Below are 16,528 nucleotides of genomic sequence, written 5' to 3'. Positions count from 1 at the left end.
TGAATGGGGGAGGGGCAGAGAGAGAGGGAGACACAGAATCAGAAACAGGCTCCAGGCTCCAAGCCATCAGCCCAGAGCCTGACGCGGGGCTCGAACTCACGGACCGCGAGATCGTGACCTGGCTGAAGTCGGACGCTTAACCGACTGCGCCACCCAGGTGCCCCAAGTATTCTCTACATTTAGTGAAATTGTAGTTTTTAGCCGGCAACGGGCAGTAGAACAGGGTATTTTGTCCCACGTGAGCACAGTTTTATTTAAGGAAGTTTATTTTCTTCTAAACAAATATGGGGGCACCTGCGTGTCTCAGTCAGTTGAGCGTCCAACTTTGGCTCAGGTCATGATCTCACAGCTCATGAGTTTGAGCCCTGCGTCCGGCTCTGTGCTGACAGCTCAGAGCCTGGAGCCTGCTTCGGATTCTGCGTTTCCCTCTCTCTCTGCCCCTCCCCCACTCATGCTCTGTCTCTGTCTCAGAAATAAACATTAAAAAAAAAGTTTTAAAAAATAAACTAATATGTGCTAGCAATTATTCTCTTAGAATTACTTGGCATTAAGGAGAACACAGAGTTAGGTTATTAAATGATTCTCAAATACTGAATGAAATGCAGTTATCTCAGCGGGCTGTGTTTTAGAATTCATTTAGTGAATTCATTCACATGTGATAAAGTCAGGTGCTGTTTTCTCTGATTTTCAAAGTGCCCAAGTCAGCAACATGCAGGTAGCACTTCTATTGTTGTAATTAATGACAGTGAAGAATCAAGTAACAATATTCACATGTATGGCATTGTCTTAAGGAACACACTGACCTATCTCAAAATTCTGCTCAACTGTCAAGAGTATAGAAGGCTTCTGAATTTATCATACAGAACATTATCTAACAGTACTCCTAGAATAAGCCAAATTCCCTCTTAATTGTATAATGACAGTGAGAATTCTGGTTTTATGAAGGCTTTTTAAAGTATGTATGTTCCAACAAAGTCATGACATGGACACTGAAATGTTCAAAAATTATTTGAATGTCACACATTTTAGTGAATCTCAACACTGAACCATAAATCCATCAAGGACGTTCCTGTGGAAGGGAGTCAACAGTACTGACATTTAAGTCAAGGAATGGATCGTCATGCTCTCTAAATTGCAGCTGAAAGTTTTCAGTTTCCTTAAATCCTCTCCTTCCTGTCTCCTACCACCCCCTCTGCACCCTCACTGCACAATACCCTAACTACTCATGCCCTTCCTTCAAGGGCATAATGACCTGCGACTCTGCCCAAACTGCCTCCCTCTCATATATCAGCCAACTAGAGACCACGTCTTAGACTAAATAATAGCTGCTTAATATGCAAATGATCTTAATTATGTGGTGCAATGTGTATTATGATATAAAAATTCCAGACAATTAATATACAGAAATCTGTTGCATTTCTATACACTAATAATGAAGTAGCAGAAAAATTAAGAAAACAATCCCATTTAAAATTGCACCAAAGAGAATAAAATACCTAGGAATAAATTTAACCCAGAGGTTAATTTTTCAGTATGGTGAAAACTCTGAAAACTGTAAGACATTGATGAAAGAAATAGAGGACAACACAAACAAATGGAAAGATGTATCATGCTCATGCATTGGAAGAATTAATCATTAAAACATCCAAAACATACCCAAAGCAATCTACAGATTTAATGCAGTCTGTCTCAAGACACCAAGCATGAGTACTTGGGTGGCTCATTTGATTAAGTGTCTGACTTCAGCTTGGGTTATGATCTCCTAGTTCTTGGGTTCAAGCCCTGCGTTGGGCTGTCTACTGTCAGCCAAGGGCCCGCTTAGGATTCTCTCTCCCTGCCTCTCTGTCCCTCCCCTGCTCACGCTCTCTCAAAAATAAATATCTTTTTTAAAAAGATACCCAATAGTATTTTTCACAGAACTAGGAAAAATAGCTCTAAAATTTGTATGGAACCACAAAAGACCTCAAATAGCCAAAGCAATCTTGAGAAAGAGGAACAAAGATGGAGGTATCACAATCCCAGATTTCAAGATATACTACAAAGCTGTGGTAATCAAAATAGCATGGTACTGGCACAAAAAGAGACTTGTGAATCAACAGGAGAGCCCAGAAATAAAGCCACACTTACATGGCCAATTAATTTACAACAAAGGAGGCAAGATTATACAATGGGGAAAAGACAGTCTTTTCAATAAATGGTGTTGGGACTGACAGCTACATGCGAAAGAATAAAACTGGACTTTCTTACACCACACACAAAAATAAACTCAAAATGGATTGACCTAAATGTGAGACCTGAAACCATAAAACTCCTGGAAGAAAACACAAGCAGTAATCTCTTGGACATCTCCCTTAACAACATATTTATGGATATGCCTCCTCAGGCAAGAGAAACCAAAGCAAAAATAAACTATTGGGACAACACCAAAATAACAAAGAAAACACAGCAAAGGAAACCATCAACAAAACAGAAAGGCAACCTGCTGAATGGGAGAAGATATTTACAAATGAGATATCTGATAAGAGGTTAATGTCCAAAATATACAAAGAACAGGGGAGCCTGGTTGGCTCAGTCGGTTAAGCATCCGACTTCCGCTCAGGTCATGATCTCACAGTTCCTGAGTTCGAGCCCCACATCGGGTTCTGTGCTGACAGCTCAGAGCCTGGAGCCTGCTTCGGATTCTGTGTCTCCCTCTCTCTCTGCCCCTCCCCCAGTCATGCTCTGTCTCTCTCTGCCTCTCAAAAATAAAGAAACGTAATAAAAAAATTCAAAATATATAAGGAATTTCTACAACTCAACACCAAACAAAACAAAAACAATCCAATTGAAAGATGGGCAGAAGACCCAAATAGACTTTTTTTTTCAAAGAAGATGTACAGAGGGTCAACAGACATATGAAAAGATGTTCAACATCACTAATCATCAGGGAAATACAAATCAAAACCACAGTGAAATATACCCTTACACCAGTCAGAATGACCAAGTACCAAAAGGACAAAAAAAAAAACAAGTGTTGACAAGGAAGTAGAGAAAACAGAACCCTAATACACTGTTGGTGGAATTGGAAATTGGTGCAGCCACTGTGGAAAAATGGTATGGAGGTTCCTCAGAGAAGTTAAAAACAGAATTGCCATATGAACTAGTAACTCCACTACTGGGTATTTAATCCAAAGAAAACAAAAACACTAATTCAAAATGACATATGCACCCCTATGTTTATTGCAGCATTATTTACAATAGCCAAGATATGGAAGCAGCCTAAGTATTCATCAATGGATGAATGGATAAAGATGTGAAGATACACACACACACACACACACACACACACAATATTGTTCAAACATAAAGAATGACATCTTGCCATCTGCAACAACATGGATGAGTTTACAGGATATTATGCTAAGTGAAATAAGTCAGAGAAAGACAAATAGCTTATGATTTCATTTATATGTAGAACCTAAAAAACAAACGAGTAAGGACACAAATCCAATAAACTCTTATTTTTTTTTAATGTTTATTTATTTTTGAGAGAGACAGAGACAGAATGCGAGTGGGTTAGGGGCAGAGAGAGAGGAAGACACAGAATCCGAAGCAGGCTCCAGGCTCTGAGCTGTCAGCACAGAGCCCAACACGGGGCTCGAACTCCAGAACTGTGAGGTCATGACCTGAGCCGAAGTCGGATGCTCAACCAACTGAGACACCCAGGCGCCCCTCCAATAAACCCTTAAAAGGAGAGAACCAGTGGTTGCCAGAGGGAAGGCGAATGGAAGGATGGGCCAAATACATAAAGGGAATTAAGAAGTACAAACTCCCAGTTATAAAATAACTAAGTCATAGAGACGAAAAGCAATGCATAGGGAATATAATAAATAATACCGTGTAACATTGTATGGTGACAGATGGTGACTACACTTATCATGGCAAGCACTGAGTAATGAATAGAATTGTTGAATCAGTATGTTGTATACCTGAAACTAAAATAACACTGTATGTTAATTACACTTCAGTTTTTAAAGTTACATATACAAATTCAATCTTGTCATAATTTTTCATAAACCCTCTCTCATACAAAAATTTGCAAACCTGTGTATTTTTACATTTAATAAAAGGGTAATACAAATATATTTTGAAGTCTTCCAAAATATTCTACTAGAGCTTTTGTTGTTTAAGGATTTTGTAGCAAATATTCAGGATTATATATTCTGATGACAACTTCTCAGTTAATTGTTGATTTTCTAAGCACATTAAGCAGACTGTGATGATGGAGGAAGACTGGGGTTAGAACCAGAAAACTACTAGGGTTTCTGTTTGGGTTGTTTATTAGATGTATGGTCTTGGGCAAACCAGTTTACTTCTCTCAATTTCAGTTTATATAAAACTATATATATAATATGTATATATTATATACAGATTATATAATTATATAAGTTATATTTACAAGTTTTTATATATTTATGTAAGTTATAATTATAGATGTTACATATAACATATAAGTTATGTATTATTCTATAAAATATAATTATATAATTATTATATATTATATAATATTATATATAGTTGTATATAAACTGAAGTTGATATATATAATATATATAAAATAGGAATAATGCTTTTCTCATTTTCTCATTATATTCCTCATTATATTGCCCATAAAATGTACAGTTCTCTCCTTCAGAATGTCACTACTACACCTGATATTCTCAGCCACTCCTTCATTCTTTTTTTTCAACGTTTTTTTTTTTTTTTTTTTTTTTTTTTTTGGGACAGAGAGAGACAGAGCATGAACAGGGAGGGGCAGAGAGAGAGGGAGACACAGAATCAGAAACAGGCTCCAGGCTCCGAGCCATCAGCCCAGAGCCTGACGCGGGGCTTGAACTCACGGACCGCGAGATCGTGACCTGGCTGAAGTCGGACGCTTAACCGACTGCGCCACCCAGGCGCCCCAGCCACTCCTTCATTCTGAAATCCTTTTCACTCAGCTCCATGACACCATTCTCTCCCTGTTCTTTCGTGTCTCTAACCATTCCTTCTGTCTCCTCTGAGGACTTCTCTGCCTCTCTCCACCTCTTCGGTGTTGTTTGCCCACGTTTCAGTCTTTGCCCTTTTCTTCTTACTCTAAACTTTTCCTTCAGTGATACACTTTGGCCCTTTAAATTGCCTCATTAGCTTCATCTCTGTCACACCTACCTCCCACCCCATCACTCACACTGAAATATTGGCACACCTCAAGCCTTTGCACAGCTACCTCCCTTGGCTTAATGTTCTGCCCATTCCCTTATCTCTTAGCTAACTCCTACTCATCCTTTAGTACTTAGTCACTTTTCTCCAGGAAGTTTTCCTCGACTCCACAAGACTGGATTACGTGCTTCTCCTGTGTGTGTTTCCATATCACCCCCATACTTACGCTGACTGTATCATTTACCACAACGTATGGTAATGAACTTTCTTGACTACCTCTTCTACTAGAATGTGAGCTCTTTGACAGTAGAGACTGTAATTTATGCACTACTGTATCCATAGCCCATGGCATTTGCCCAGCATAGACCTACATAATAATTGTTTGCTGATAGGTAAATCCTGCCAACTCCAAGGTGAAGCACTTTATAAACAGTTAAGGACTACTGTTCTCATCACTATCATTATGATTTTCATTATACAATAATGGAATACAATATAAATAGAATACACTATTTATTACACAAATACTTATTAAGCATCTGCTACGTGCCAGGCACTCTGCTAAGTATTGAGAAATACAACATTGAATAGACAGACGTTCTCCCAATTTTCATGCTGTTAATAGTCTCTTGGCCAAAACTCTCAACAAAAGCCTTGGAACAGGATTTTTAATGGTCCAGTCTGCTTTACTATCTACAAACACAGGTGGGGTTCTAACATCAATCATCTGATACAGAATTGAAAGGAAGCATACACCATACCCCAACCTTCCAGTCAGATGCCTAAGATAATGACTTCTATTCTCAGACTACTTTTTGCACTTCTCTTAATTCCATCCAGACTTTGACCTGTACATCTGATAGACTTTATGCTCCTTTCCCAGATTACCGTGGATTGGTTCCTTTCCAGTGCCTACCTCAATGCCTATAAATAAGAAATTATAATGTAAAATAAACTCCAAAAGGCATCATGGAAAGATTTTCAATATACATGTAGTAATCATCAAAACTGAGAAGTCTAAAACATCCCATCCCTTTAACCCAACTTTTATTTTCTTAATGAACTGTCTGTACTTATTTTAAAATCTGCTATTGGACATTTACAGAAGATTTTCAAATTAATCTTTTGGGAACATACTCTCATATTCCAAATATCCACTCAATCTTAGACTCATTGATTATTGCCTCCCACTTTCATGCTTTTTATATGCTATTAGTCAACATTTCCCCTACTAGTCTATAAACTTGTGTGGAATTTGGGGTGCCTCAGTCAGTTGAGCATTTGACTTCAGCTCCAGTCATGATCTCACTATTCATGAGTTCAAGCCCTGCATCGGGCTCTGTGCTGACAGCGCAAAGCCCACTTCACATCCTCTGTCTCCTACCCCGTCTGCCCCTCCCCCTCTTGTGTGCACACACGCTCTCTTTCAAAAATAAAAAATATTTTTTAAAAACTCATGTGGAATTTGCAGTTTTATTTAGAGCAGAGACCCCAGGCCCTCCTTTAACTACATATAATTAGGTAGCTAAAAGTATTCATATATTTAGTATTCACATGTATCACTGTCATTTTAATAAGCCTACAAAATGAGGGGTGCCTGGGTGGTTCCATCAATTGGACATTCGACTCTTTGGCTCAGGTCATGATCTCAGTTGGTGGGTTTGAGCCCCCTGTCGGGCTCTGTGCTGGTGACACAGGGCCTCCTTGGGATTCTCTCTCTCTGCCCCTCACCTACTCTCTCTCTTTCAAAATGGATAAATAAAAAAACTGTACAAAATTCAAAGTATTCACTTTAACAGTTTTCCCTTCCTCAGAAACCTGATAAACATTTTTAAATTATCAAGTTTTTTCAAGAGGTACTAGAATTCAAGTGTGGTGAGTACATAAAGTTACCTCAGTTTCTACAGGGAAGCTCTTTTAATGAGGTTTCTTTAAAGTTCTTAACTGATACATATTATCAGAATAATGATTTTAAGTATACATTATTAGTAAAATGAGGTTTAAAATGTTCTGTAGTAACTTCTAGCCATGATTCCTTTGGTTTATAATAGGGTAACAGTTTGCCATTCTTTGTGTTTTCATCAGGCTCACCAGGCTGCCTCCTCAACTACTGCATCCCCTGCCCCTCTGTGCTCCTTAACTCTGGTCCGTCACTCCAGCTCTGAGAACATTACCTGCATAGTGCATCACAGATCAGAATTAAAATTCTCATCTGGGTCTGTAGGTCTTCTGCAGGCTTCCTCATGAGGACCTGGTTTCCCTTATCTTTTCCCATTCCTTCAACCTCCCACCTAACAAATTTAGTCAATAGCCTATTTCCACCTCCAAGATAAAATTTCTATACCCAACACGGGGCTCGAACTCACAACCCTGAGATCAAGAGTCACACGCTCCTCCCGACTGAGCCAGTCAGGTGCCAGGCACCCCCTTCCAAGATGATTTTTTTTTTTTTTTTTTTTTTTTTTTGAGAGGAAGAGAGCAGGGGAGAGGGGCAGAGGGAGAGAGAGAATTCCAAGCAGGCTCCACATTCAGCATGGAGCCCAACACAGGGTTCAATCCCACAACCCCAGGATCATGACCCAAGCAGAAATCAAGAGTCTGACACTCAACTGACTGAGCCACCCAGGCGCTCCCTTCCAAGACAATTCTTAAGCCACATTTTTTTTTTTAAACCAATGAAGTACTTTCCCAAACTAATCATAATAGAAATGGTGATTTTCTCCTCTAAGCCCTAACTAAGCATGAATGTTTGCTCTCCTTCAGTCTCTGACACCTCTAAATGTGCTTAGGTTTCTAGGTGTATCTGGCATTTAAACTTTTAAATTTTTTATATTGTTAAACACCCCCCCCCACACACACACACATCTAAGAAATATCAGTCTAATCTACTTTAACTTTTTTTTTTTTTTTTTTAATGTTTATTTATTTTTGAGACAGAGAGAGACAGAGCATGAATGGGGGAGGGGCAGAGAGAGAGGGAGACACAGAATCGGAAGCAGGCTCCAGGCTCTGAGCCATCAGCCCAGAGCCTGACGCGGGGCTCGAACTCACGAACCGTGAGATCGTGACCTGAGCTGAAGTCGGACGCTCAACCGGCTGAGCCACCCAGGCGCCCCGACTTTAACTTTTTATTATAAAACATTGCAGACATCTGCAAAATTAGACTAATATAATGCACTCTCATATAACCATCAAAAAGCTTCAAAAATCACCTGCTTTTTCCATTGTCCTCAGCAATACAAAATCTGTTTATTTGTTATACCAGTGCAGCATGACACATAAGTGATGACACTTTTCTGAGGTTTTAAACCCTACTTCAGCTGAAATCACTATATCCTAGGCACCACAGAGTACATCCTCCTGTTCCCTCAGAATTAGGCCCAGAATAATGCTTACCTTTTATTCTCTCTCGGGAAGACTTTAAAGTAACTACTTAAAGAAAATCAGTACATTCTCAGTTGATTAAATCATTGATAAAATTAAGTTACATATACAAATAAAATGTAAGGATTTTTTTAAAGCTACAATACATCTCAGGAAAGACTTGGAGTCTCTACACTGAATGAAGGAGAAGAGCTGAAACTAACAACTGAATCCATATTATGAAGCCACACAGTAGGTGTTTTACACATGTTATTTCCTAGATTTAGAGGTTATGAGTGTGATAGAATTACAAATAAATGAGAAAAGATGGAATTAGCTGAAATGAATATTCATTCGCTCAAGAAAGTTACTGAACATCTTTCTGGGGTGCCTGCGTGGCTCAGTCGGTTAAGCTTCTGGCCCCGGCTCAGGTCATGATCTCATGGTTTATGAGTTCGAGCCCTGTGCCGGGTTCTGTGCTGACAGCTTGGACCCTGGAGCCTGCTTCAGATTCTGTGTCTCCCCCTCTCTCTGCCCCTCCTATGCTCATGTTCTGTCTCTTTCTCAATAATAAATAAACATTAAAATATTTTTTTAAAAAAGTTATTGAACATCTTTCTGCAATGTGCTAGATGCAGTGTAAGGCACTACATATACAAAGATGAATAAAATCTATCTTTTTATGGAGCTCACAGTGTAGATGGGATGAAAGCTAATTACCGATATAACAAGGCTAACAATTTTAGTTAGAAAATGATTCATTTAAATAACATCTGAAAGTGTGGGAACGCATATAAAAATAAGTTTTCTGATGTTAAAGAAAAATGCCTCCAGTAGAAGAAAGGCTATAAGTTAGAGGAGTGGTTTTAGAACTTTTTGAGTTTAGGACTAATGTCTGGATCTATTATTGAGAAGCCTTAGAGAGCTTCTGTATGGATTTTATCTATAGATATTTAAAATATTGAAAATTAAAACCCTCCACTCTCATCCTTTGTTCAGTGTAGAGGCTCCAGGTCTTTCCTGCGATGTACTGTAGCTTAAAAAAAAAAAAAATCCTTATATTTGAGGCACCTGGGTGGCTCAGTTAAGAGGGTAAGCATCTGATGTCCACTCAGTTCACAATCTCGCGTTGAGGTCAGAGCCCCATATTGGGCTCTGTGCTGACAGCTCAGAGCCGGGAGCCTGCTTCAGATTCTGTGTCTCCCTCTCGTTCTGCCCCTCTCTTCCTCATGCTCTGTCTCTCAAAAATAAACATTAAAAAAACCCTTACATTTTATTTATATATGTAACTTAATTTTATTAATAATGTCATCAAATAAGAACTTACAATTTTTTTTGACTGGTTACTTCAAAGTCTTCCCAAGAGAGTCCTTTCAAATAATAAAAAACCCCATTACATATCAACACACACATTTTATGAAAGTAACTATTTTTCAGAATAAAAATAGTAAGAGTGGCATTGTTTTACATTTTTTGCACATCTCTAATTCTGACTTAATAAAAGGTACATTCTCATACCTTCTTCTGCATTTGAACTATTGTGACATGTTGTTTTGATTGAACTATTAAAGATATGGCCTCAAAAAAGAAAAATCAAGATATGGCCTCATACAGATGCATAATTGAAAAAGGAAGAACTTTATGGGCCCCTAAAGGCTGTTGGATATTCCCAGGAATTCTAAAACCACATTCTGAGATTTGCTGAATTACAGGAAAGAATGTTCTATCAACTCACGTTAGTTCTTTCTACAAAGGGAGTAGTTGGACTGAGTACCCCTCACTGTTTTAGAATGCTAAATGAAGTTGTTTTAATAACTTAATTCCTATACTCAGTAACCTGAATACCAAAGGATTTTGGGAATCTCACAGTCTTTTCCTAATCTAATTAAGTGACTTTTCTTCCCCTTGTTCAGGCAATGCAGTGTCTTTGGCCACCTTAAGGGGGCAGCAGCAACACAATAATTCAGCCTCGATGCACTGTTGTGTTAAAGATCTCAGGCAAGCCAGATGAATTGTTATCAAGAATGAGTAGAGAGAAAACACTAAAGGACAAGGTTTAAACATGTAGCTCATCAACAAGAGCTTGGTCATAATAAAGAAGGCTGGGATGATGAAGGGATTTAATGATGCCAGTCTAGCATATTAATCATTCATGTTAAATGAAGACAGCTAACTATTCATCATAGGTTTCAGAGGGAGTATCACAATACTACCATAGCCTATAGCATATTATGATAGGATTTATCAAAAAGGTTGCATTTTTCTCCGAATTTGACATATATGGTCTGTATTAACGATACAGTATTTTTGTGAGAAGGAAAACGTACTTTGTACTAGACATTATGCCTGGCAATGGGATACTAGACACTATGCCTGGCAAAGGCTGTATGAAACAGCCTTTGAAATCAAATAGCTTTGTTGGAAGAAATAGATGGGACCGCAACTAGTTAATGCACAACATATTAAGTGCTATAATAGCAGTATATACACAGGGCTGTAGAAACATGGAAAAGTTGTGGAAAAGACAATGGTGGGATAAAGGAGGGGCTTGGGACTAAGGAACATTACACAGAGATAGTGACATTTGATTTAGACCTTGAAAGAGAAATAGGAGAAGATAAATAGGATTTCACACATTCAGACAAAAGAAGCAACAAGAACAAAAACACCAATTGCCTGATAACCTGTTGCAAATTTGAGAAACTATAAGTTACCCAGCAAATATATGGTGAAACTAGAAAAACAGGCGGGGCACAGACTGGGAACATTCCTAAATGTCATATTAAGAGAGTTTAGACTTGATCCTATAGGCAATGAGGATCTAGAAAGGGATTGTTTTAAAGCAAGAATATGAATTGGATACATAGTCTAGAAAGAAAAAGCACTCTGACAGCCATGCAGAAAATTGAGGTACACGGAAGAGGACAAATACAGTGGTCCCGGCAAGAGAACACCTGAATTAAGACAGGGGCATTACAAATCAAAAACTGGAAGAGACATTTTAGCAGTGGAACTGACAGGACATAGTGACCCATTCATGCCCTTATTTAATACGTGTTCATTAAGCTCCTACTATATGCCAGGCACTGTCCTAGGCTGTGAGAGATGAAAGTGAACCAAAAGACAAAGTCCCTGCTTCCAGGGAACTTACCTTGCAGTGGGGCCACTACTGCAAGAGCTTTGGCCAGTTAGATTTGGAGAGGGAGAGGAGAGGCAAGGAATACTGTGAAGAATTAGCTCGAAGTTTCTATTTGGAGAAAATGAGTAGACAGAGTTACCATTGAGATTAAATCTGAAAATATGTTTAAGGAGTCAGAAAATGAGCTCAGTTTTAAATAGGTTTTACTACCTGTCAGAATGACATGGATTTTAATCCTGGGTGGCTCAGTGAGTTAAGCATCTGAATCTGGATTTTGGCTCAGGCCATGATCTCACAGTGAGTGTGATCGAGCCCCTTGTTGACAGCATGGACAGAGCCTGCTTGGGATATTCATTCATATTCATTCATTCTTTCTTTCTTTCTCTCTCTCTCTCTCTCTCTCTCTCTCTCTCTCTCTCTCTCTCTCCCCCTCCCCCCTGCACTCACTCCTGTGTGCATGCTCTCTCAAAATAAAAAAATAAGTATTAAAAAAAAAAAAGAATCAGGATTTTTAGAGCTCATTATACAAAGACTTTAAAGATCAGCTTTGTGCGGTGGCAGGATCATAGCCAATGAGGGTTATCCGAAGCACAATTATTGCTAATTGAAAGATCGTTTAGTCCAATCCCTTCACTTACCATATGGAAAGAGAGGCACAGAGACTCAGTGACTTATCTGAGGTTGCAAATGTTCAGCTGCAGGTTTGACTGCTACTCGATTACTTATTTTATCATTCTCCATTTTTATCTAATTTTAAAGTATGTGAAATATATGTATATATAAATAAATATATACACATATATATATTTATATACATAATATGCTGGATGGGTAATACTAATATTGGTATCAACAGGTACAGCAATTAGTGAGACAGGCTTTAAGACACTTTTGAAAATGACTTAATAGCCTGATAAAATGTGTTTCAAGAATAGAGTATAATTTGGAGCTGTTATAAAATAATTTCCAGGTTGAGTATTAAGGTATGAAGCTCAAGCTGTGAGACAATATGTAAATCTCATAGAATATAATATTAAGTACATCAGATCTAAAAATATTCATGCTAATGTTTCTATTCTAGAATTTCATTGGATCTATGCTTGACTTCTATGTTTTCTAAATTAATTTTCCTTGACTTTTTTAGATATTCAATTAAAATATTTCAACATAGCAAATAATGCAGGAATCAAGAAAATAATTTTTTTAAGTTTATTCATTTATTTCCAGAGACAGACAGACAGACAGAGAGAGAGAGAGAGAGAGAGAGAGAGCACAAGCAGGGGAGGGGCAGGGAGAGAGGAAGAGAGAGAGAATCCCAAGCAGGCTCTGCTCTGTCGGTGCGGAGGCTGACCCAGGGCTCAAACCCATGAACCACAAGATCATGACCTGAGCCACAACCAAGAGTCAGATGCTCAACCAACTGAGCCACCCAGGTACTCCTTAAGAAAAGAATTTTAAATCTTAGCTATCATTTATAATAATGGTTACATTGTGTTAATGTGTTATCTCCTTTCTCAAGGAACAGAATTGTCACGACTGACAGCTTTAAATCTGCATTTCATTAAACTCAAGTAAATTATTTGTCTCAAATTTTAAGAAGGTTTTAGAACACCTAACTATATACTACAGGTATATACTACAGGTTTTAACAGGGTTAAAACCTATCCCTTTACAGTCTTTGGAACTATCCCATAGGTTAAAACCTATCCCTTTACAGTCTTTGGAACAAACAACAACATTGTTTTGAGCTTCATAAAATGTGAGCCTAAATTTTATCATTTTTCACTTCACCAGAAATATATACTTAAATACAATATAACTTGGGGCACCTGGGTGGCTCAGTCGGTTAAGCATCTGACTTAGGCTCAGGTCATGATCTCATGGTTCATGAGTTTGAGCCCCTCATTGGGACCATAGAGCCCGCTTCGGATCCTCTGTCTCCCTCTCTCTCTGTTCCCCTCTCGCTTGTGCGCCCTCATGCTCTCTCTCTCTCTCTCTCAAATAAAAAACATTTACAAAATACAACTTTATTACATTTCTTTAGTAAAGATGGTAACTTTATACTTTAAAAATACTATAAAACCTGTGATAAGCCTTGTCACAATTCAAAAATGTTAAATTAGATCCTATTTTATCTGTTAGAAATAGATTTTTTTCTTCCTACCGATATAAACAATTCCTCACTAGTGACAAAGAATCTTATTTTCAACCTGCCTTGACATTCTTCTGTATTAATAAAGTATAATACTTTGCACTCATATGACTGTATTTGATAGTTTTCAGAGGGCAATCACTGTGCTAGGAGTACCCTTAAAAGCAAGAATGCTGCTCTATTCTTTTTTTTTTTTTTTTAATGTTTATTTATTTTTGAGAGACAGAGCATGAGCAGGGGAGGGGCAGAGAGAGAGGGAGACACAGAATCTGAAGCAGGTTCCAGGCTCTGAGCTGTCAGCACAGATCCCAACACAGGGCTTAAACTCACCAACGTGAGATCGTGACCTGAGCCAAAGTCAGATATTCAACCGACTGAGCCACCCTGGTGCCCCTGCTCTACTCTATTCTTTATCCTTAGCATCTCATACAACTAGGACACACAGTACAAACTCAACTCAAATTTGGAGGAGTGAATGAATGACAAAGAGAGAACAGGAAAATTGTCTAATCCAAAGTCAACCCAAATAAAACTTATGATTAACATCTCCCAAAAGAAGGCTGCTGGTAAGAATGCATGCATGAATGAATAGAAAACGAAGTAAAATGGACTGGATTTACATTAAACTAGGTCTCATGAAAAACCAGAAGTTGGCTTCCAAAGCACATGGATGTGGTACTCTCTGGAGGAGAATGGGCTTCCTCACCTTCTCTGCAAGTGGAAATGGCCTTTCAAATGAAGGACACAGCTGGGAAGGGGCAGCCCCAGGCCCTGCCTACAAAGAAGGGGAGGGCGGAAAGACAGAAGAGGAACAGTAGTTAACTCCTCTTTATGGCCAGTCTCTAGGGGTCAAAAAAACTCTCCTAAACATTTCCAGGAGGGGAAAGGATTAGGATTATTTAAGAGTCCCAGAAATACCTACCCTATGCTTTCTGAAATCCCACCACTTAAAATCTTTTTACTCATTTTAGCTATCAATACATGGCCCCTTCCAGGTCAAATTGATACTAGCAATTAGTGTCAGTGAATGTTAACCTGTTCTTCTCATTCCTATGATCACATTATTTAAGAGAAGGATTGCTAACCAAAATATGTCTACACTTAAAGTCCGGATTCCTAATGCCAGGTCCAGACTTCCCATCATATCATAGCTTCAGACTTGCCCTCATACTTAGATCAGAAGACTCAAGCATACTCAAGCGTCTAGGGTCAGGCAATGTAAAAGTAGTGGAAGTCAATGTTTTGTAGTGTTAATTGACAGTTAATGTAAGTGAATGAGGACTGGTTGTAAAACAACAGGGAATGGAGGAGACAATGTCAAAAGGAGCCTGTGTACCCTGAGGGGGAAGCAACTACTTGTCCCAGGGTATTGTTGCGGTGCAGAAAGGACCCAGTTTTGCCAACATCCTCCAATTTTTCAAGAGAGGCTGGAAATCCAGGTTTTATTTTTTAAGCCTGTTTGTGGCTGTAAATGGCTTCTGGCTGCCAATTTGTGGCCCCTGATCTAAATGAACAGGCAGCACTAAGAAAATGGAGAGACAAAGGGAGGCCTAGTTTGGCCTGAAAGGCGGAGGCCCAGTCAAAGGGGAGGAAAGGACAAGAAAGAGGCACAGAAAGGAAGGTGGAAGTCAAATTTCACCAACCTCAAAACGTGGCCCAGGGAGCTCTAATCTGTCTTCCAATCTGACAGCAAAAGGGAGGAGATGACAAGAAAAAAAAAAAAAAAAAAAAAAAAGGAGGGGCAGGGAGAAAAAAAAAACGCTACTGATAGAAAAAGGAAATACATCAAAATGCTAACAATACATGTGTCACATTTTGAAGGTCCCCTTTTCTATTCTTGATATTTTTTAACGTCAAATTATTTTTGACAGAGAACGAGTGGGAGAGGGGCACAGACAGGGGGAGACAGAGAATCCAAAGCAGGCTCCGTGCTGTCAGAGCAAAGCCCGATGTGGGGTTCGAACCCACCAACGGTGAGATCATGACCTGAGCCGAAGTCGGAGGCTTAACATACTGAGCCACCCGGGTGCCCCTCCATTCTTGATAATTTTTAACCATAAATATGGTTATATTAAGTTTAGAACAAAAAACCCACAAATTTTACTAGAAGTTAAATAAGTTGGATTTCAGGGTAAGAATCCACTCATCACAGAGTGTAGAAAGTCTACGCTATGGTTAAGTCCAGCCAAACTATTCACTGAATACTTAAATAGAAAAAGAAATTATAACAATTCCAAGTGTATATAAATAATATGTAATTTTCCAATTATAAAACCAGAAGAGAACATGAAAAAACCTACACAGGTGATATAGACCACAAATTGATTAAGAACAAAACTATGTGAAATTGTTAAGAATGCTGTAGGTCATTTTCCCTCTAAATTATAAAACAGCTACCAAGATATTTTGTGTGTGTGTATGCCTCACGTACTAAAATATACTGCGTCCTCTCTCCCATAAAAATGTTTAGACATCTGCCCACCTATTACATACTTTTCTACATTTACTTCATTGTTTTCCTTCTCAGAGGCATGTGCTTTTATTTAAACAATACTTTTATTTGCCTTTGGGGTGTTTTGAAGACAACGGTAAGTTTTATCCTTTTTTCCTAAATGAAGAAGTATGTCATTTCAGGTCACTCGGGTTCGAAGCAATCTAAATCCCCAATTAATCTCTTCCAAATATACATACTCAGT

The 16,528-nt window shown here is 38.6% G+C and overlaps 2 protein-coding genes and 1 pseudogene across 6 annotated transcripts in view; 2 read left to right on the top strand and 1 right to left on the bottom strand.

Annotated features, from left to right (window-relative positions):
* Positions 1-7,452, top strand: part of FUBP1 (far upstream element binding protein 1) — a 74,287-nt gene extending 66,835 nt beyond the window's left edge. The window contains exon 24 of the transcript XR_006206178.1: positions 7,264-7,452. The gene's annotated coding sequence lies outside the window, so the exon portion shown is untranslated. The remainder of the gene's footprint in view (positions 1-7,263) is intronic.
* Positions 1-16,528, bottom strand: part of NEXN (nexilin F-actin binding protein) — a 50,944-nt gene that overhangs the window by 32,330 nt on the left and 2,086 nt on the right. The gene's annotated exons all lie outside the window — the stretch shown is intronic.
* Positions 12,224-12,390, top strand: LOC122228894 (annotated as a pseudogene).

The sequence above is a fragment of the Panthera leo genome, chromosome C1 (genome assembly GCF_018350215.1).
Source record: "Panthera leo isolate Ple1 chromosome C1, P.leo_Ple1_pat1.1, whole genome shotgun sequence".
In the NCBI taxonomy this organism is placed as follows: domain Eukaryota; kingdom Metazoa; phylum Chordata; class Mammalia; order Carnivora; family Felidae; genus Panthera; species Panthera leo.
This window is presented reverse-complemented; position numbering and strand designations above follow the sequence as displayed.